This window comes from Calonectris borealis, chromosome 3 (genome assembly GCF_964195595.1).
Source record: "Calonectris borealis chromosome 3, bCalBor7.hap1.2, whole genome shotgun sequence".
Taxonomy (NCBI): Eukaryota; Metazoa; Chordata; class Aves; order Procellariiformes; family Procellariidae; genus Calonectris; species Calonectris borealis.
In genome coordinates, this window is record NC_134314.1 from 53,349,977 (window position 1) to 53,368,454 (window position 18,478).

The following is an 18,478-nucleotide window of genomic DNA, read 5'->3' on the forward strand; positions in this document are numbered from 1 at the left end:
TTTATCATTCAGTGTACTTAAAATCATGATTTTCCAGGGCGAACAATGTGTAGATTGCAGCAGAAACCATAAATAGAAGACATGTATGGCCATGAGAGAGCCTAAGTATATAGAAACTTAACCAAGCACCTGAGCAGATCTGTGGCGTTTAACTACATACCTATTTGCGGTGCTGAAGTCCAGTTTAATTATCCTGCCAAACCCCACTGAGCCACAACAAGGTTATTACTGTTTACCAAAGGACCTGCTCAGGCAATTTTACAAGGAAATTGCCTGTGCCTAATCTAATTGCTAAGAAGCAGCTAAATTACATTAGACCTGGAAAGACCAACAAAGAAGCAGGAAGCTCCAAAAGGTTCAAGAAGCTTCACGAGGCTGTTCCTGTAAATCACAGCAGCGGCGATTTGAGGATGAGCTCCCTGGAGAGGCTCCAAGTCACAGTCAGACACTGGTTTCAACCCAGAACAAACGTAACGCAGGTGAGATGACTTACAGTGCACAAAAGTATGATTTCTCACATACATAAGCCTTCTACTGGTTAGTGAATACATTTACATAATAAGTGGGGTTTGTAAATTATCCACTGATCATGTCATACAGATTTAAATAATCTGCAGCGTCAGTCTCTGCTATTTGCAAGCCGTATTTGACACTTTAACAGCCTTTGCAAAAGATTTAACTGGGCTCCACTGAAGAATCCTATTTTTCAAGCTTTTGTTTAATCACAAGATGAGCAACATCTATAAAATTTAACGAATGGATTGGGATGGCTTAGATGTTTCCAGACCCTCGCAGGAAAACAGTACATGACATCAGAAGGAATTACTTCTGTAAATTACAGAAAGTTTAACTGGAGACTGCTGGACATGTTAAGCTACAGTCAAGCTTGTTAACACAGTGAATGTACAGCATTACCTGCCAAATAACCACAGAAGTACCTCTGGTGAGTCACTTGCTGGTTTATGTCTTGCCAAACTGACCAAGAACAGATTTCTGCTGGCGCCGTTACCAACAGCTACTTCGACATGTTGCGTGGACTGCCATGATTTCAACTTGCGTACTGCCTGCTATTTTGCTCATGTGTTCTGGGTTAAAAAAAAAAGAAAGGGAAAGAGAAAAGCTCCCTTCACACTTTCCCACAAGGTCCCTTCACACTTTCCCACTCCGCTGACAGATGAGCCTAGGACAGATGACCTGGATTCAAATTGGTTAAATACAAGAAAGGGCAAGTTGCGAGCAGACAAAGCAAGCTCCAAGGGGATTTTTCTCAGACTTCCACAGTTTTCTGGTGCTTCAACCAACCCTGACTTGCAGAGCGTATTAAATTTGCTGCTCTCCATGTCCAATATCATTAGAGAACTGTCTGTCAAAGAACAGATTTCTACCAGAGCTGGCTATCAACCTGAAGAAACTATACAACTAATTGCCTAGGGTGGCTTCCTCCTCCACCATGGAACTGAGAAGTTTTTATGTATATATATGTATACATATATAATTCCCCCCCCCCCCCATTTTCTTGTTTTAAATAAGGAAAGTTCTTGTCTGGGTGACAAATACAGCTACACCTTAAAGCTCCTGGAATTTATCCCAGACGTAAGAGGTCCAAAAGAAAAAGAAGACAGCAAGGCATTGACTATATTAATGGGTAGCTTCTAAAAGAGAAATATTCTGGCAAAAAAATACCATGAGAATTGCTGGTTACAATGGAAGTGAAGCAGCAGCAATAATTTGTCATAAAAATTCTCTACACAGCACCACTCTTACAGCTCCTGCTGAAGCAGGACGGTGGCCTGGAATGGTACTGGTCTCTCATGGTATTGAGGAGTTTTCATAGAGAAGAAGAGGTGGTTAAAAGTCACGGCTTAGGAATTTTTTTTGCTTTAATCAGAAGTACAACCAGGGAAGTATTTAATACAGCAACAGAAACCTTTATGTTAAGCAACAGAAATATTTAATACAGCAATTAGAAGTCTCCTGCAATACACGTGACTTTCAATGATGCCTCAAATATATGCCTTAAAGGAAAAACATAATTTTCTTTTGATTTCTGGAAACTTAAAGGTGCTGTAAAAGGGGTCTTGCAACACCGGAGTAACAGGTCTGCGTTTCCCACAAAATTTAAAACTCAGGTCTCACATATATTCACCCAAATCACACATGCATAAAAGCATGGGTAAAAGCAGATGCAAATTTGGAGACCTAAACTGGATGGGAAAAGCAAAGTACCAAACACAATCTGAGCGTGAGCTCTTCCCAAAGACTCCTGCCTGTGCACAGCGAGCAGCTCGAGTGCTTTCTGCCTGGAAATGGAGCTCCTTTCTCAGAGCTCTGCCCAGCATCCACCTCCTGAAATGTCTTCAAGGTGGGCTGCTTTCTGCGTACTAGGCAACACACAGCCCTTTTGCACACTGCTGCAAGAGATATTAGATGAAGGGTGCTATATCTTTTACTGAGCATAAGCCACGTGAAACTGTTCAGAGCAAGACAGGAGCCACAGTTACGTGCAAGATTCGCTGCTGCTGCTAATAGTCAATGGCATATTCCACATACATGACCAGACAAGTTTCTCCAAATAACTGTTTCTGGATAACATCTACACCACGTGCAGAGGATGACACACACGTGGAAGGCACATGCCGACTAACACAGAAATGATGAATACTTTAGTATCAACATGCAAGAATTCTGTTTCACACTACCAATGCAGTTCGTGTCTTCGGCATGCTCTTACTTCCTCGGGGTGAGCAAAAGGCTGCTGCAAGCAGCCCCTTGATGCAACACAAGCTTTTCTTCTGCTTTGTCAGCTTTGAATAGTGCTCTCTCTCTCTCATCTGAAACGCTTGGCTTATAAACAGTCTAATCCAAAAAAGAAAACGAAGATATATACTGTCATTTACAACTGTGCATGCTAATCCCCCAACAACATCTAATGACATACAGGAAAGCTCGTGGTTAGACTCCAGCTAAGCCTCCCTGTGTAATTACAGTCAGTTAGAAGGCAAAACTCGAGAGCAAAACGTTTAAAAAAGCAAACGGAACACTCTTGGGCTCCTGCAAAGGCATTTAGCAGATACCAACATGGTCACAGAGGATACCTTAAAAATAAGACTGTGGATGTTGCAGTGTCTTCCCAGCCAAAAAAACATGCTACTTCACTCATATACAATTTTTTTTCTCTGTGTTTTGACATGTTTGGCATAATCCCCATGATATAGAAAACAGTGAGAAGCCTACACCATCTATCAGCTGTCAGTCTCCCATGTTTACTATATGTCTACAGATGTATTGGGAGATATCCTGCTCTATAGATAGAGCAGATTTTCATGTAATAGCTCTTCCATCAGCCTCTGTCCTACAAGTAAAAAGACACATAGTTGCCTAAATATTTCTCATCAAAGGATGTAAATGGAAAGACATGGGGGGAAAAGGGGATTATGTTTGATAGTAAATGGCATGCAGAGAGAGACTAATGCCTTAATATTGTAGAATTAGCAGAGGGGGGAAAAATGGACAACTACTCCTACGTGTCACACACAACCAACAAATACCATAGCAAAATGAGGACTTTCCTAAGCTGGTGACTGAGTCCAGTTACAGCTAACTAGACTCAGCAGCCATCACAGCAATGGGTGCTGGTGCACCGATGCAACCGTTAGCTTTAAGCATACTGTTTTGTAATTTGGTGCAAGTTCCCACTGAAAAAAAGACAAACTTTTAACTTTTGATAAGCAGTGAAAGAGGACAAGAAATGACCTGAACTCCTGTTTCTAAAGTGTGCAGTTGAATTTTCTTTCCACAGAATCTTCTTTCTAACTAGCATCTTAACTGCATGAATGAGAAGGTTAGTTATCCAGGGATCGAAGTACTTAACATTTCAGATCACATCTAAGATCCATGCTTATTTTTAAACTAATAATTTTACAAAGAATCTAAAAAGTCTCATGCTATTTCTATTTTTATCCTTCTGCCTGTAAAGCCACTTGCTTTGGTTATCATGATTTTTGCACAAAATAAAACAAAAGAAATGCAGTTTGATAACAAAAAGAGCAAAACTTATGTCAGTAAATCAATATGGTCTGAAAGGTTGTTACAGGATTAGATACCACCTTGTAAGACCAGAAAGGCAGGATTCTCGGCACTCAGCACAGCAGTCAAACCCCTAGCAGACTGAGCTAGTAGTTTTTATATTTCCCACTACTGCTGTTGCATGACATGATCAAGGATGCACGCAATCTTCAAGGCTTTTCAAGCTTTCGCCAGAGGGAAAATTTCAAAGCAGACTTCGCCCTGTCTCGTAATACTAAATGGGCTGGGCGGGAATGACATTTACACAGTTGAATCTTTTATTATTTTCTCTTCCCTAAAAACAATAGGAGCAATATGACTTGCTGTATTAAATATACTCCTATAGGTGGGCGGAGAACAGGTATAAAGGTCACAAGGACAAAACACTATTTATTAGAAGGCTGTATAAACCTCTGTTAACTCTGAGGTCTTCAGGGTGAAACCTACAGCATGAACACAAACTTCTCATGAATTTGAGGTCACTGGATATTTTCTAAAAATCACCGTCAGTGATTTCCCTGATAACGTGTCTTGGGAAGAGCTGACTCTCCCAGGCCGTGGAGGCTGTGTGGGACCCCTTGGAGCCCATGAAGGCTGCTCACCGCTGCCAGCAGGGCTGCTGCAGGACGATGCGGAGCGCTCCCCAACGGAGCTTTCCCCCTCAGCTGATGGAGAGTGACACGTCAAGCAGGAATCTCTCCCACCACTGAGCACTGCTCTTCAGGATCCACCCATCTTAATTTTTATTTTGAAATGGGTATTGTGACACAGCACTGCAGGCATTCCCAAAACATGCACTAATGCGGGATCTTCACACTATCTTCTTTAGTTTCTTTTCTTGGTTTTTCTGGATTGCTTCCCAGGCTTTCTTTTATCTTCGAGCTTAGCAAACTGATTAATATAAATAACTCAATGTCCAAAAATATTCAGCTTTGGTAATCTGCAATGAGATCTCTTCTCTTTTTCATGCTCCTTTATATGCAGTTTCATTATGTTCGTGCCAGATGAGCATTTAAGCGAGAGGGAGACATAATGAGAGATGAAGAACTAGAGCAGTGCGCTTACGCTATGAGGTGGAAACAGACACTTGTGTCTAAATGTCCATACCAAACTCTTACTGAAGAGATAACTTGCCTATATGCAAAGTATTTAGTGCCCAACATAAAGTTTCACAAAAGGCACAGAGAAATCTCCTAAACAAATCCCATAATAATTAAGTTTTCTTGATACCGCAGCATCCTATATCACACACACACGTGCATTGTGTCCTCCATTTAGTTTCAGCAACCTCCGCTGTGCTTGGCTGATAAAATAATCTCCCAAATGATTGTAGCTCTAAAATCTATTAAATCCATAAAGTATTGATGAGGCAGAATTAATGTCGAGAGAATTACATTAACCGCTCCCCTCCCCCTGTATTTCATAAAAGAAACTCTCTAGAAGTAAAGCAGCACCGTGGCTGTACTACAAAATGCAGCACGCTCAGGTCAGGAAAATTTACATCTGCCCACACGCCTTAAACTCTACCTATAGATGTATTTATCACTACAACACATATTCATTTAGTAAGGCTCTTATCCACAGAAACAGCCTTATCTGATGCCCAGAGATCATGCTCTCTGTTCCTCTTAATCTCAGGTACGCTCCGTGTCCTACACACAGCGCATCATGTAAACCAGGCACCGGGTGAGAGCCCTGCCTCCCTCTGCAGCGGTCCTCACTCCCCGCACCGCCGGGCTCATCAGCTGCGGGTTGAGAGCGTTACCTACTAAGACCCTCTGGCTGCCTGATTATAAACTTGGCACAAACAGCCCCAAGTTTGGCAATATTCTTCATGCTGGATGTTTGCTGGGAGATTTTTTTTTTTTTTCCCTTGCTTTGTTGCTGTTTTGGATTTTTGGCATGACTTCAGCCAAAATTTTTCAAGCTAATTCTGAAACAAGGCATGGGAAAGTGGAGTGATTTGTTCATGTTAAAAGCTTCTGGTCACCCCTTGAACAGCTCGAGAGATTCTGTAATTTGGACCATAAACTTGCAAGGTGTCAAGGCAAAATCTTTGTATTTTGATCTCTGCAAAAAACTCCCAAACGACTAAATTACTAACCTCTAAAAGAAAAAAAAATCTCCATTTGCATCAGCTCACTAAGGAGGTGATGCTTCCTAGCAACTAAATTCCCTGGAGATCCCACCTACAATGCCCCAGGATCCTGCTACCAGCTGGGTGGGACCTGCCTGCTCCAAGCTGCACTTACACTTTAATATTAAATGATCAGAGCTGGACATGAAAGCAGGTGCAAGGCTGTTCTGTGTCTAAATCTGAACTCATAACGGTTTGGATGGTAGTGGCCCCTGCAGTGTATCACATACAGGTTTTTATTCAATCCTCTTGAGAGGAAGAAGTGGACAGAAGGTATGAGAACATGCCAGTGTGATGGAACAGGACTTTTTGTATCAACTGCACAGTGACAAAAATACCCTGATGCACATACTGCAAAGAGCAAAGTTGATGTAACACGCACTAAAGCAACTGAATTTTCAAATTTAATGCTTTTCTTTCAACAGAGAACTTGGAGCGCTTGTTATCTAGATACAAAAAACCCAACCAATTTATCATTTGCAAAATCCTATCATGCATTTTCAAGCTGCTGTAACATCATGATCCACTGCAAACATCTCTACCATTGAGCCAGCTAAGAAAGCTGGGAGGTACAGCCGCTTCTAGTGCTCTGCTCCATCTGCTGTCTTAACTGTCCTTCCCTATTTCTTCTCCAGTGGCTACAGCAAGAGGGACATCCAGACGGATGGCCCACAAAGCAGCTCTCTTTTCCTGAGCAATTCCAACAATTGGATCACCTCAACCTCGGGGAGGGGGGCGGGGAGAAAAAAGCAAAGCTAAACTGAATGGATTACCAGTGAGATGTAGGAAAACACTTGGGAAAATGACAGAGACTGAGACACAAAGATGTCTTCTGCAGGAGAGTGGAACGTAATCTCCCTGTGTAGGGTTATCTGATTTAATAAACTGAACACAAGTATAACAGTGCTTCACATCTCTTAAGAGAGCAGACTAAAGCCAACCTGGCTGGGACTGGAGCCATACAGTTCTAGGCAGGGGGCAAGCCGCATTCCTCAGAAATCTCATGGACCAGATTTAACATTTACCACACCCAGCAGCACCCACATGCACATCTTTCACACAGACTAGACTGGAAGAAAAGAAACATGGTCTAGTGGAAGGTGTCCCTGCCCGTGGCAGGGGGGTTAGAACTAGATGATCTTTACAGTCCCTTCCAACCCAAACCATTCTATGATTCTATGCAACAGACTAAAATTGAAGGAATTACAAGCATAGCATAGCAAATCTTGGTAAACCCCAAGATATTTTAAAAGGCTCAAGTATTTCCACACACTTTCCTTCCTAAAGATGCATGCTAATCTTCAGCCCGTAGGAAGAGATAATGAAGATAAACAACAGAAGGACATTACGAGGCACATCAGTGCCCAAATTAATGACTCTGGAAAAGGAAAAGCTACTAGAAATGGGACCAAAATACACCAGGTCAGCCCTAATTACAGAGAACAGCTGATGATTCTGGCAAAGCCTCTTGTGGGCATGGCAGAATACAGGTAATAAAGCAAAAGTTACAGCGGGTTATTTTTGCAGTGAGAGCGCATATTCCAAACTCTTTGTAGATAATACGTAGTTGCTCTATAATATTCTGTGTCAGAAACCTGACAATTGCAAAGAATCACCAAGACAAATTCAATAGCATTTTTGGTAGATGTCAAGGATGTAAATAATTGTGTCATACAAATTGGACACCCTGGGCGTGCACAGGGCATCACAATCTTACTAAAGGCAAACAAATTTAATATGCATAAAGATACTGAAATTTTTTTTTTGTATAATTTCTTAAAATCAAAGCAGGCACTACCTGCTAATTTTTTGTTTCAAATAAAGAGAGAAGAAAAATCTGACTGTCCTTAATGGGAAAAAAACCAAAACAAAATACCAGATGCGCGTCTTAGCAGCTGAAATCCAGATTTTCCATGATATATCTGAGCAACTAGAAATAGCTGAAACCATTGTTTAAGATGTGCAGTTGCTTCTAATGTACAGAGAAGTGTGCAGGTAGAAGCACAGCATCTCAGATTTCAGCTGAAACATAAAAAAGCCCTGAACTTGCGAAGATATCCCTGCCTAAATTCAGAGTGAAAAGAGCAGTGGACTTCCAGGCCCCGAGGTATACATTCAGCTTCAATGAAGCTTTCCTGGGAAGAGGAAATCTGTAGGACAAGGTTGAGCATACAATGGCACACCTGGCGCAGGAAGATGCAGGTCAGGTTTACGATACAGCAGCCCCTCTATTCACTTCACAGCTTGATCCTCCTCTGATCTTGATGGCTGTAACCCACTACCGCGACAGAACAGATGGACAGGGACAGAACACCATACTGTACAGCATAAGTCATGCTTAGAAATATAAAACACTCTTACGAAAGGCAAGAGTTTCAAGGGGAGTCTGGACTGGCAAAGAGCAGTCTGACTAGGGAAAAAAATAAAACACAGATGACCCCAAGGTTTTCTGTCCTATATCAGCCATGCTTCTTGGGACTCTTGCAGTCGTGTAAGTATTTGATGCGGAGGGATGGCCGTTCCATGACTGCCTGCCAAATGCTGTGCTCAACACAAGACAGGTCAAACCTGTAGTGCCACGCAAACACCTGCTCTGACATCCACAAGGCTGCTTTACAGAAATCTCACAAAAGAGGTCTCTTCTCGCACTGCTCGGAAAGATATCATCAGCTTAGCTGAGGGAGTTTTAAATTCAACCAGGATTTCCCTCCCAGCATTCAAGTATACTTCTCTAATCAGCTCCTAAATCCATTATGAATTTTTGATATGGAGGCTGCCTGACCTTTTCTAGGACTCGATACAAGATGAATAAATAACTGCTTAGCCTCTGAGCTCGGCTGCTACGTCAAGATAAATTCAAAACGTTCTCTTGATGTCCAGTCCTTCTTGGATTCAGTGGGTTAGGGACAGAGACTGGGCAAAACTGTTCCCTGGTCTTGTATCTTTTGTAATTATTTTTAAACTCTCTGGGAATTTGGAATGCCATAGGCAAACCTACAGTAGGGTCAGAGATATTTCAGAGATCCCCACAGATGAGAAACTTAAGGTTCCTGCTTATAATCAAAATAAAATCAAAATAAGATTTTGCAAACAGTTTGAAGTGGGAAGAGGGGAAGGAACAGCTGTGAAAACAAGCAAAATTTGCAGATTCTGTTTACATATTGTAATGGCTCCAGGGAAACAATATTAAATTCTGGGGCAAAATCCTGGAGCATGGACTGGTACAAACCCAGCTCCAGACTGGCTTGAAGAAATTCCAGGATGTCTACAATCTAGCAGTGAGAAGTGTCTCTTTTCATTGGCTTGTATCTCTAAGCAAGTCAGGAAAACGGGTAGTTTTCAGAAGCATCAGTTTGTCAGCAACCAAGTCAAGCAGCCATGCTCTCCGAGTCTGACCATGAACTATAGGTTGAGAAACATCTCCCTAGCAGAACCTCTGTGAAACAGATTGTGAGTTTTTTCCCCCCACTAACAAGTTTACTGCATCTGTGTGACACCACATTTCCTTGGAGCCTCAAGAAGCAGCTTCCCTGATTTTGAGGTCTTCTCCAAGACTCCTCTCTCGTAGGCAGAGAAGATGCAAAGTCCGTGCTGATTGACAGTGAGCAACAACGAGAAGCACAAGGAAGCACTTTTTCACTCTCAGGATGGTCAGGCATGGGAACAGGGGCCCATGTAGAGTTTCCAGCCTTGGCATCCAGTTGAATTTTGAAAATCAAGGCTCTGAGCAACCTGACCTAATAGGACCTGTTTCAAGTGGGGGTTTGGACAAGATGTCATCTGGCAGTTTCTTCCAACCAAAATTGTTCTACGATTCTAAGGAACATGCTGCTTCTGTCTCTTTCCTCTTGCTGCTCTTGAGCTACGCTCTTTTATTAAGGCCAGCCATGGAGACTAGGCTGGTCTCAGCTGTTGCATCTTTGAAAGGAAATTAGAACATAACAATCTGACTCCCAGGTCTGCTGATAATTTTTTTTTCCTTGGTGTTACATGGTATCACTATTTCTGAATTATGACTCTACTCCTTGACCTGTGAGCACCATAGCTTTGTCACACCCCACACAAAGATCAGCCAACCTGTAAGGACATCGGACGACTTTTAGGATCAAAGTATCGTTACTACCACCAAAAAGAAAACTAGATATAGATCCTACCCTCTTTTGCAGTAACAGAAGTCAGCACAAAAAGTCATGGACTAATGAGCTCATGCTGCTGGTCTGTGGCTCATCTTTGGCCCTACAACTAAATTCTAGTTAAATAATTGTTGCTCGTATTTCCCAGTATATGGATATAGGTGCAAGCTTACAACATGCCCAATTGTCAGAAAAGCCAAACTGTAGAGGGAAAATTGCTTAAAAGAATGAGCTACAGTAGGGTTTACCCAGGTACCATTGTACAGGACTTTTCGTGCATTTGGCCAACTTCTTTGTAGAATTCTGATCTTGATTATTTTATCTTTTCTTATCTTTAAGACTATACATTCTGCAGAAGGCTAAACGATCTACATTTAAACATCTGCTAGCTAATCCAAATCTTCCTGTATGATGTAACAACATCTGGTTTTTTTAAATGGCAGAAAAGAACAAGTGTTCTCACAGAGCCAGTTTTTGATTTTCAGTTTTCTACCCTGCAGGCTATCTGACTCTGAAGTCTTCTGCCAATGGAGAATAAGCCAGTTTTGATCTGCAATCTGCACATGCTAGCTGAAGAAAAAATACCAGTCCAATACCCTGCTCGGCCAAGGGAAAGAAGGGACCAATCTTCTGCTGGCATTTTTTCCCCAAGGGTGATGGTGATTGATTGGCACCAGCCAGAACTGTATATATTGACAGTCTCCTAGAGGGCGAAGCAAGATGAGCCTACAAACTGCTCCAGATCTTCTGCTTTTTTGCAGGTTGGAAGAGTTTTCTCAGGATTGCTTCCCTCCAGTTGGGGCATGTCACTAATTACCTCCCGTTCTTCTCCGCCTCCTTCTCCTCACAGCAGCGCAGCTCAGCAGCACAGACACACCACACATGACAGGCCATATTCCCATAGTGCCTGTAGGACCAGAAGTCTGTAGGGAGCTGGTGCCTCTGGAAGTGTTGCATACAGAACACTCAGAGAAGCAGCAAAGCTTGTCACGTGGGATGAAAAGGAGGAATAGGAAAACTGGTAGAGCACAGAGGAACATTAACTACTTCTTTATCTCTCAGGCATAAGCAAATCATCCTAGCTCCATGTGGCACGTGTGCCAGTCAGACGTTCTGGGAATGGATGGAAAGATTTCTGAGTGACTGGACACCCCCATCACTTTGGGAGGTATGTGCTCCCTCTACGTTATTTTTGCTCCTGATTTTTTATACCACTGGCACGCTTTTTTGTTCCCCTTGTTTTTAAATTAGGCCTTTGTGTTTCTTCTACTCTAGGTTTTAGCTCAGTCACTCTTCGGCAGAATATAACAGCTACAAACACAATAAGCAGATGCCACTGGAGCAAATGAAACTACATTCCTCGCCTCAAGGCCCAGCATGCTGTTTTCTGTAAATGCTTCTCACACTGCGAGTCTCCATACCAGAGGAAGAAAAACATATATAATCAACTATGTCTCTGTATTTCCTGTCAGCTAAAAAAATTTTAACTGAAAAAAGCTAAAACAATCTTTCCAAAATTCTCATTGAAAACCAAAATTGATCAACACAGCACCACTTACCAGAATTTTCCCCCGAAACAGAGCAAGTTTACATTCACCACATTTCCTCAAAAATGGCTCGAAAACATGCCCTGTGAAATAAGAGAGAAAGGGAAAGAAAAAATTAGTGACTGGAACACCACAAATTATGTTACACTTCTTTCTCACTCTGCTAGCATTTATCACCAAACTTCCACCATTTTTCCTGCTTTAGGGAAGGAGGTAATTGGATTTGAACCTTCACAACTAATTATTAAATTCCACCGGTATTATGCAAAATATTAAAATAATTGCAGGACTCCCTCAGACTGCTCAGACACATAACTGTCACTGACACGACAGCTATTCAGACTTCAGGGAGACGAGGTCAACAACATGAAACACTCAGCAGCATACAGCATGTGTGCCAATTATTTTAGATCCAGCCCTAAAAGAATTGGTCAACCCAGTATCTCTTAGTAATTTTGCTTTAACAAACTGTTTTTGAAATATGATGCATGTAAGGCTCTCGAGAGCCTCCTTGTTTGAAAACCACACAAAGGAAAAAAAAGGTTTTGTGCCACACTACATTTTTAGACTATATTAATTACTCAGTGTTTTCTAGAAGAACAAAGAGGGAGAAGAAGTAAGTCAACACAATATCCGGTTCAACACACACTAGGGCCAGTTTGAAGAAGATGGAGAGCAGAAGTGACAAATGCCATCATTTTGCCAACCCTGAGTAAATTTCAAATGACAGCTACTCCTTATTTTTCCTTGAGGCAAAATCTTTGAAAGAACAACTCACAGAGCACAGACTAACAATGATGTTAAAATGTTTAGTTTGTAAACTCCTAGAAGATGGAGGAGCTATGATTCTGCTGGTGTTCAGGTTTGGGAGCGGTAACTGTACAGCAAACGGAGAAGGACACACGTTTCAGTGCCCAGGTGTCCACACCAGTGAAGCCAGACTGAATTTGAACTGCTGTAAACTGCCATTCCCCGCCAAGTTCACGGCTGAATTTTCCACGAGAGAGGCATCTGTGAAATTACTGCGGGATGAGTAACTTTACAGCTATACACAGATGACTCGGAGCCCTGCATTATTGATCGCGGAAACCTGCCTCAGCTGCAGAAGCATCAGATCTTTGCACCGGCACCTCTCCTGAAGGATGCTGTAGGCATCCGCAGGAAAGGAAAGGGGAATGACTTCTGAGGTCAAATTACGTTTACTGGTCATCGTTACATGAAAAGTAGCTAAGAAAATAAAATTTCTATTAAGGAATAACCAAATAAACCTTCCTTAAAACATGGCAACTGGATTACACTGCTCTAAATCCCGATTAGCAAGCAGACCTCTGTTCTCATAAGGCTGAGACTTCATTTTGGGTGGAGAGTTCAGGGAAGGGAGAGAAGGAAAAAAAAATCATTACAAATCAGAAGAAGCTGTTGTGAAAGATTTTAGGAACAGACATTTTTAATCACAAAACTACAAACCAAACGTCGTCTTCTCTGCTTGCTTGCTTTGCTTAGTGGTTGAGAAAAAAACCACTATCAAGGAATAACGCAAAAAAAACGCATATCAAGGAATAAAGGAAAAAACCCAACACCCCCTCCTCCCCCAAACACCTTTTGTACAGCTTGGCAGAATTTGTGAAAACACTGAAAAAAAGATGGGTCTTAACTGCTTTGCTGAAACTCAGGGAAGGTGGTTATTATTCCAGTGCCATCCATTTCCCTCCCTAGCTTCCAGGCATTTGGCCTGGAAAGAAAAAATCAAGTCTAGAAACTCTACTTCTGCCTCTGAACTAATTGGATGCAGAAAAGTTAGCAGCTTAAGACACGAGCCAGGTCCGAAACAATCCAATAGCACCTCGACTCCGGATTAGCTCATTATTTTCTTCTACACCAGGAGACTGATTTAATAATTTCCCCAGAGAAGTGACAAATAAGGGAAACTCTGTACCCCATGCTGCCCGTCCCATGAATACTTGAAAGACAGGAGCTGGCACCGCTGCCAAAAGGGGCTGAGCCCTCCCGGCACTGGTGCGGAGCTTCTGGATGCGGCCCCAGCACAAATGCCTGTGCAGCAAACAGAGCTGGGGGAACAACTGGGATTAAAATGAATTCTTTAGCCCAGTTTACAAATTAACTGCAAAAAAAAAAAAGCCTGCGCTGGCACTAGGGAAAAAGGCAGGAAAGGATGGACAGGCAGATGTAGGATTTGGGGAACGGCAGGTCTGCTTATTTGGCTGCAGTGCTAGTTTCAACCAACAGTAAAACTCCACTGTTATGGTACTGGATTGCAGGCAGCTGCCTTAATACATGCTAAAGGAGTCTAGTCCAAGCCCTCTGTTGAGACCAAGTACGACAAAAACTAGCAAGAGGGCTAGGTAAAGGGGTGTCTAGTTAAATCTGAGGCAGAGACGCGATTTACCACGTCTCTAGCCTTGCAAGACCTTTTGAACGTTGGGGGTGGCAGGTAGAAAGCTTGCAACTTTTCCAGGGCATGTTTTTTGCTTGATTTTAGAAGATGACGCAAAGTGTGCCCTGTCTCTCTGGCTACAAAGGAGATGAGGTATTTGGGGGTAGAGCGGGCAGGGAGAGAGAAGGGAAGGGAACATTTTTTGCTGCATAATTGGGGGCGAGGGCTGGACGTGGCTTGCAAAGAAAACCAAAAATTACTCACTCTTTCTTTGTATTCAGTCTGGGGTCTGTACAGAACTCAGTTTTAGCCTTAATTGTTTTCATTCTACCTAACATAGGTACAATGTAGGAGGAATATTCCTTTTTCTTGAAGGCTTTGGGTAATGTTACTTATCTCCAAATTCTGACCAGCACTTTTCAGAAAAGCTTTGCTGACTTTGGAGAACACAGCATAGGAAATGCAAAATAAATTAATACAGGCTTCGAGGCACACCAATTTTGGCTTCTTTTGCAATTAGTACGATAAATAGAAGAGGTGACAAAAGGTTTGTCTGACCAGAATTACTAATGGAAGAGAGCTTGCCTTCCCAAGTTTCTGTGCTTGGGAAAAATGAAAACCTGGAGGTAGCCATCCGACTATTCAGTGAAAGATGCACTTCTTTCAGGTAAGTCTATTTCCACAAATAGTTCTTTTAACAGAAGGCATTTACCATAAAAGGTTTTGACTTGCTTCTGTTATGAAGAGTTGGCTATAGGTGTACAAAGGTTTACCCTAATAATCAACGGGCTGCTGGCACCAACTGAAGAGCATATAGTATAAGTTTATTTGTAACCGCAGCCAGGGGAAGAGTGGGGAAGGAAGAGGAGAAGTTGCAGGCGAGGGAAAAGTGTTGAGAATGAAACTTTTTTGAAAAAATTCACATTGAACTCCCCTTCTGCTTGCCATCTAAAATCAAATACAGAATGGTGGTGTTTTAGAGTATGATCAACTGAGTAGTATTAGATTTAAGCAACATCAGCTTCCCATAAGTAGCTGCAACTTGCTACCCATCCCAGGCCAAAACATTTACAACAGAGTCACCCCAAACACAGTGACACACACATCACTGTCAATATGGAAGCGGTGTCCAAATGAAAGCTGCCCAAGCATCTCCTCCTAAATGGTAAGATATGGTAAAATAGCACACCAACAGACATGAGAAGTTGCTCTGAAGCTCAAAAAGACTTGATTTGAAACTTTAAAGAAAAACTCCTGGGAGATAATCAGGCTTATTATCTGCCAGGAACAGCTTTTTCCTGTAAGCAGCACCAGCTTCAACAAATTGGGATTTTTTACCAAAAGACCACACCCCCCCAGTGTTGCACATACACCAGCAGTGGTTTTATGTAACCCTGTGTACAAATTACTTTCTTTTTGTAAAGAAAAAAGTATTTTGTGAAACAGAATGTGGTGACTAGCATATTCACGCATCATTCGTGTGTTTGGTTTCATGACATTGCCTGCTTCATGAGACAACCCCGGCTTATTCTCATCAGCTTCCAGATACGTTTTTGTCAGTTCATACTGGGATCAGAATTAAGTTTATTACCGCCGGCAAAAGAAAAACCACTGTCAGGAGATATAGTAACTACTATTTTTTCAACCCTGCACTCCCAAATCCATTAACATTCACCAAGTTCAAGGATCTTTGGATCAAGTCCACTGTGAACAATCCTAGACAAGAACCCACAAAACCCCCTTATTTTTCATTAAAGCAAAAATTGTTTGGCGACAATTTACCCACCATCTGAAACAGACAAAACCATGATTTACGGCATAAGAACAGTTACATGGAGGATTCTGCTCTGGTACCTGTTGCAGTTGTTGCAGTTGATGCGAGCTTCACCCAGCTGGAGGAAGTGTCTGGCTGAAGTGATAAGTGGTCTTAAATACTTTTCAAATGCTAGTAGATGCAATTCAGTTTATGATACTCTAACACAGAAGAAAATCTACATAATGATAAGCATCTGTCAGTTTTCTATTAGTAACATGCCTCTGATGCTGTTTTTTCAAACCTCAAGTAGAAGCAGGCGTCCCTGATTCCTGGGCTGCTATTTCACTTGGCAAAAATTGCGAAGAAGAAGGTTTTCAAGTTGGAGAACACTTTACAAATGAACATATCTGGGTCAGGATGTGTAACCTGTAAATGACCTGGATCTACTTTGTAGAGAAAGTGTTGGTTAATCTGCTGAGCAATAGAATCATAGAATCATAGAATCATTAAGGTTGGAAAAGACCTCTAAGATCATCGAGTCCAACCGTCAACGCAACACCACCATACTCGCTACACCATGTCCCTAAGTGCCTCATCTACACGTCTTTTAAATACCTCCAGGGATGGTGACTCAACCACTTCCCTGGGCAGCCTGTTCCAAGGCCTGACCACTCTTTCAGTAAAGAAATTTCTCCTAATGTCCAGTCTTAACCTCCCTTGGAGCAACTTGAGGCCATTTCCTCTTGTCCTATCGCTAGTTACTTGGCAGAAGAGACCAACACCCACCTCGCTACAACCTCCTTTCAGGTAGTTGTAGAGCGTGATGAAGTCTCCCCTCAGCCTCCTCTTCTCCAGGCTAAACAACCCCAGTTCCCTCAGCCGCTCCTCATAAGACTTGTGCTCCAGGCCCTTCACCAGCTTCGTTGCCCTTCTCTGGACACGCTCCAGCACCTCCGTGTCCTTCTTGTAGTGAGGGGCCCAAAACTGAACACAGTATTCGAGGTGCGGCCTCACCAGTGCCGAGTACAGGGGCACGATCACCTCCCTGCTCCTGCTGGCCACTCTATTTCTGATACAGGCCAGGATGCCGTTGGCCTTCTTGGCCACCTGGGCACACTGCCGGCTCATGTTCAGCCAGCTGTCAATCAGCACCCCCAGGTCCTTTTCCTCTGGGCAGCTTTCCAGCCACTCCTCCCCAAGCCTGTAGCGTTGCCTGGGGTTGTTGTGGCCAAAGTGCAGGACCCGACACTTGGCCTTGTTGAACCTCACACAATTGGCCTCAGCCCATTGATCCAGCCTGTCCAGGTTCCTCTGCAGAGCCTTCCTACCCTCAAGCAGATCAACACTCCCGCCCAGCTTGGTGTCGTCTGCAAACTTACTGAGGGAGCACTCGATCCCCTCGTCCAGATCGTTGATAAAGATATTGAACAAGACCGGCCCCAGTACTGAGCCCTGGGGAACACCACTCGTGACCGGCCACCAACTTTTTCATATGTTCTAATGTCATTCATGCTTATTTTACAACACATCATATTACGTAGATTTTGGGCCACGAATTAGTCCAGAAAGTATTTTTCAGGAGTAGGTTACTATGGCCCTACAGTAACAGAGTCTTGAGGCACCCTTTTTAGACAGGTTGAGGACTCTGTTACCTGGGAGGCTGCTGACACTGGTGTTCGAACAAATGTACGGAGGCATGCATGTTCAGTTTTGCCTAGGGTGCAGCATTTTCCACCTATTCCCACCACCTTATGATTTCTAATCCTACTAAAAACAAACAAACAAACAAACCCAAAAACATTCTAAAAGCAATGTTGAACACAAGAAGAAAAACAAATCTCCTGCATGCTGACTTTATATGGCCGGTGTATAAAGGAACTGCACATCTTAACTTACATAAAGCAATCTTTTACTGTGCAATGCCAGATTACGTATAAAGACCCTTTATCCTGTGAACATCTGAAAGATTTCCAACAATGAAATGTTTAAAGTTTAAGGGAAGCTTATAGACTTGCTCTTAGACAGTGACAGAAGCCTCCCTGTTATTCTGAAACTACCCCTTGCTAAGTGAGGGTCCCAGATAGCAGGCGCATGGTATGAAAAAGCCGGTCATCAACAGCGGGGGGAGAGCTGAGCAGCAGAAAGAGGGAGCTGCCACAGGAAGCAACTTTTGCAACGAGGACAGACACAACCCTGGATGCCAGCAGAGGGAAAAAAACCAGCAACACCATTAGAAGACTCTACTGAGACTAAACACTACCATTCTGGTGGTTCCTCCTCCATGCAACAGTGCCAGAACTTGGAAAGAGGACAGTGGCTCCAGGGCAAGCACCCTGCATTTTTTCATGTGAAACTCACTGGATTTCTAAAACAGTTACTTGAAAGCTTCACACAGTTGCAGGATGTAAATAAGGATAACTAGGTCTCTCTCTTAAAGGAGTCCCA

At 42.7% G+C, this 18,478-nt stretch overlaps 1 protein-coding gene across 3 annotated transcripts in view; it reads right to left on the reverse strand.

The window, feature by feature from the left end:
* Window positions 1-18,478, reverse strand: part of FYN (FYN proto-oncogene, Src family tyrosine kinase) — a 142,962-nt gene that overhangs the window by 70,296 nt on the left and 54,188 nt on the right. For all 3 annotated transcript variants that reach the window (XM_075145688.1, XM_075145689.1, XM_075145687.1), the window contains exon 2: window positions 11,895-11,965. The gene's annotated coding sequence lies outside the window, so the exon portion shown is untranslated. The remainder of the gene's footprint in view (window positions 1-11,894; window positions 11,966-18,478) is intronic.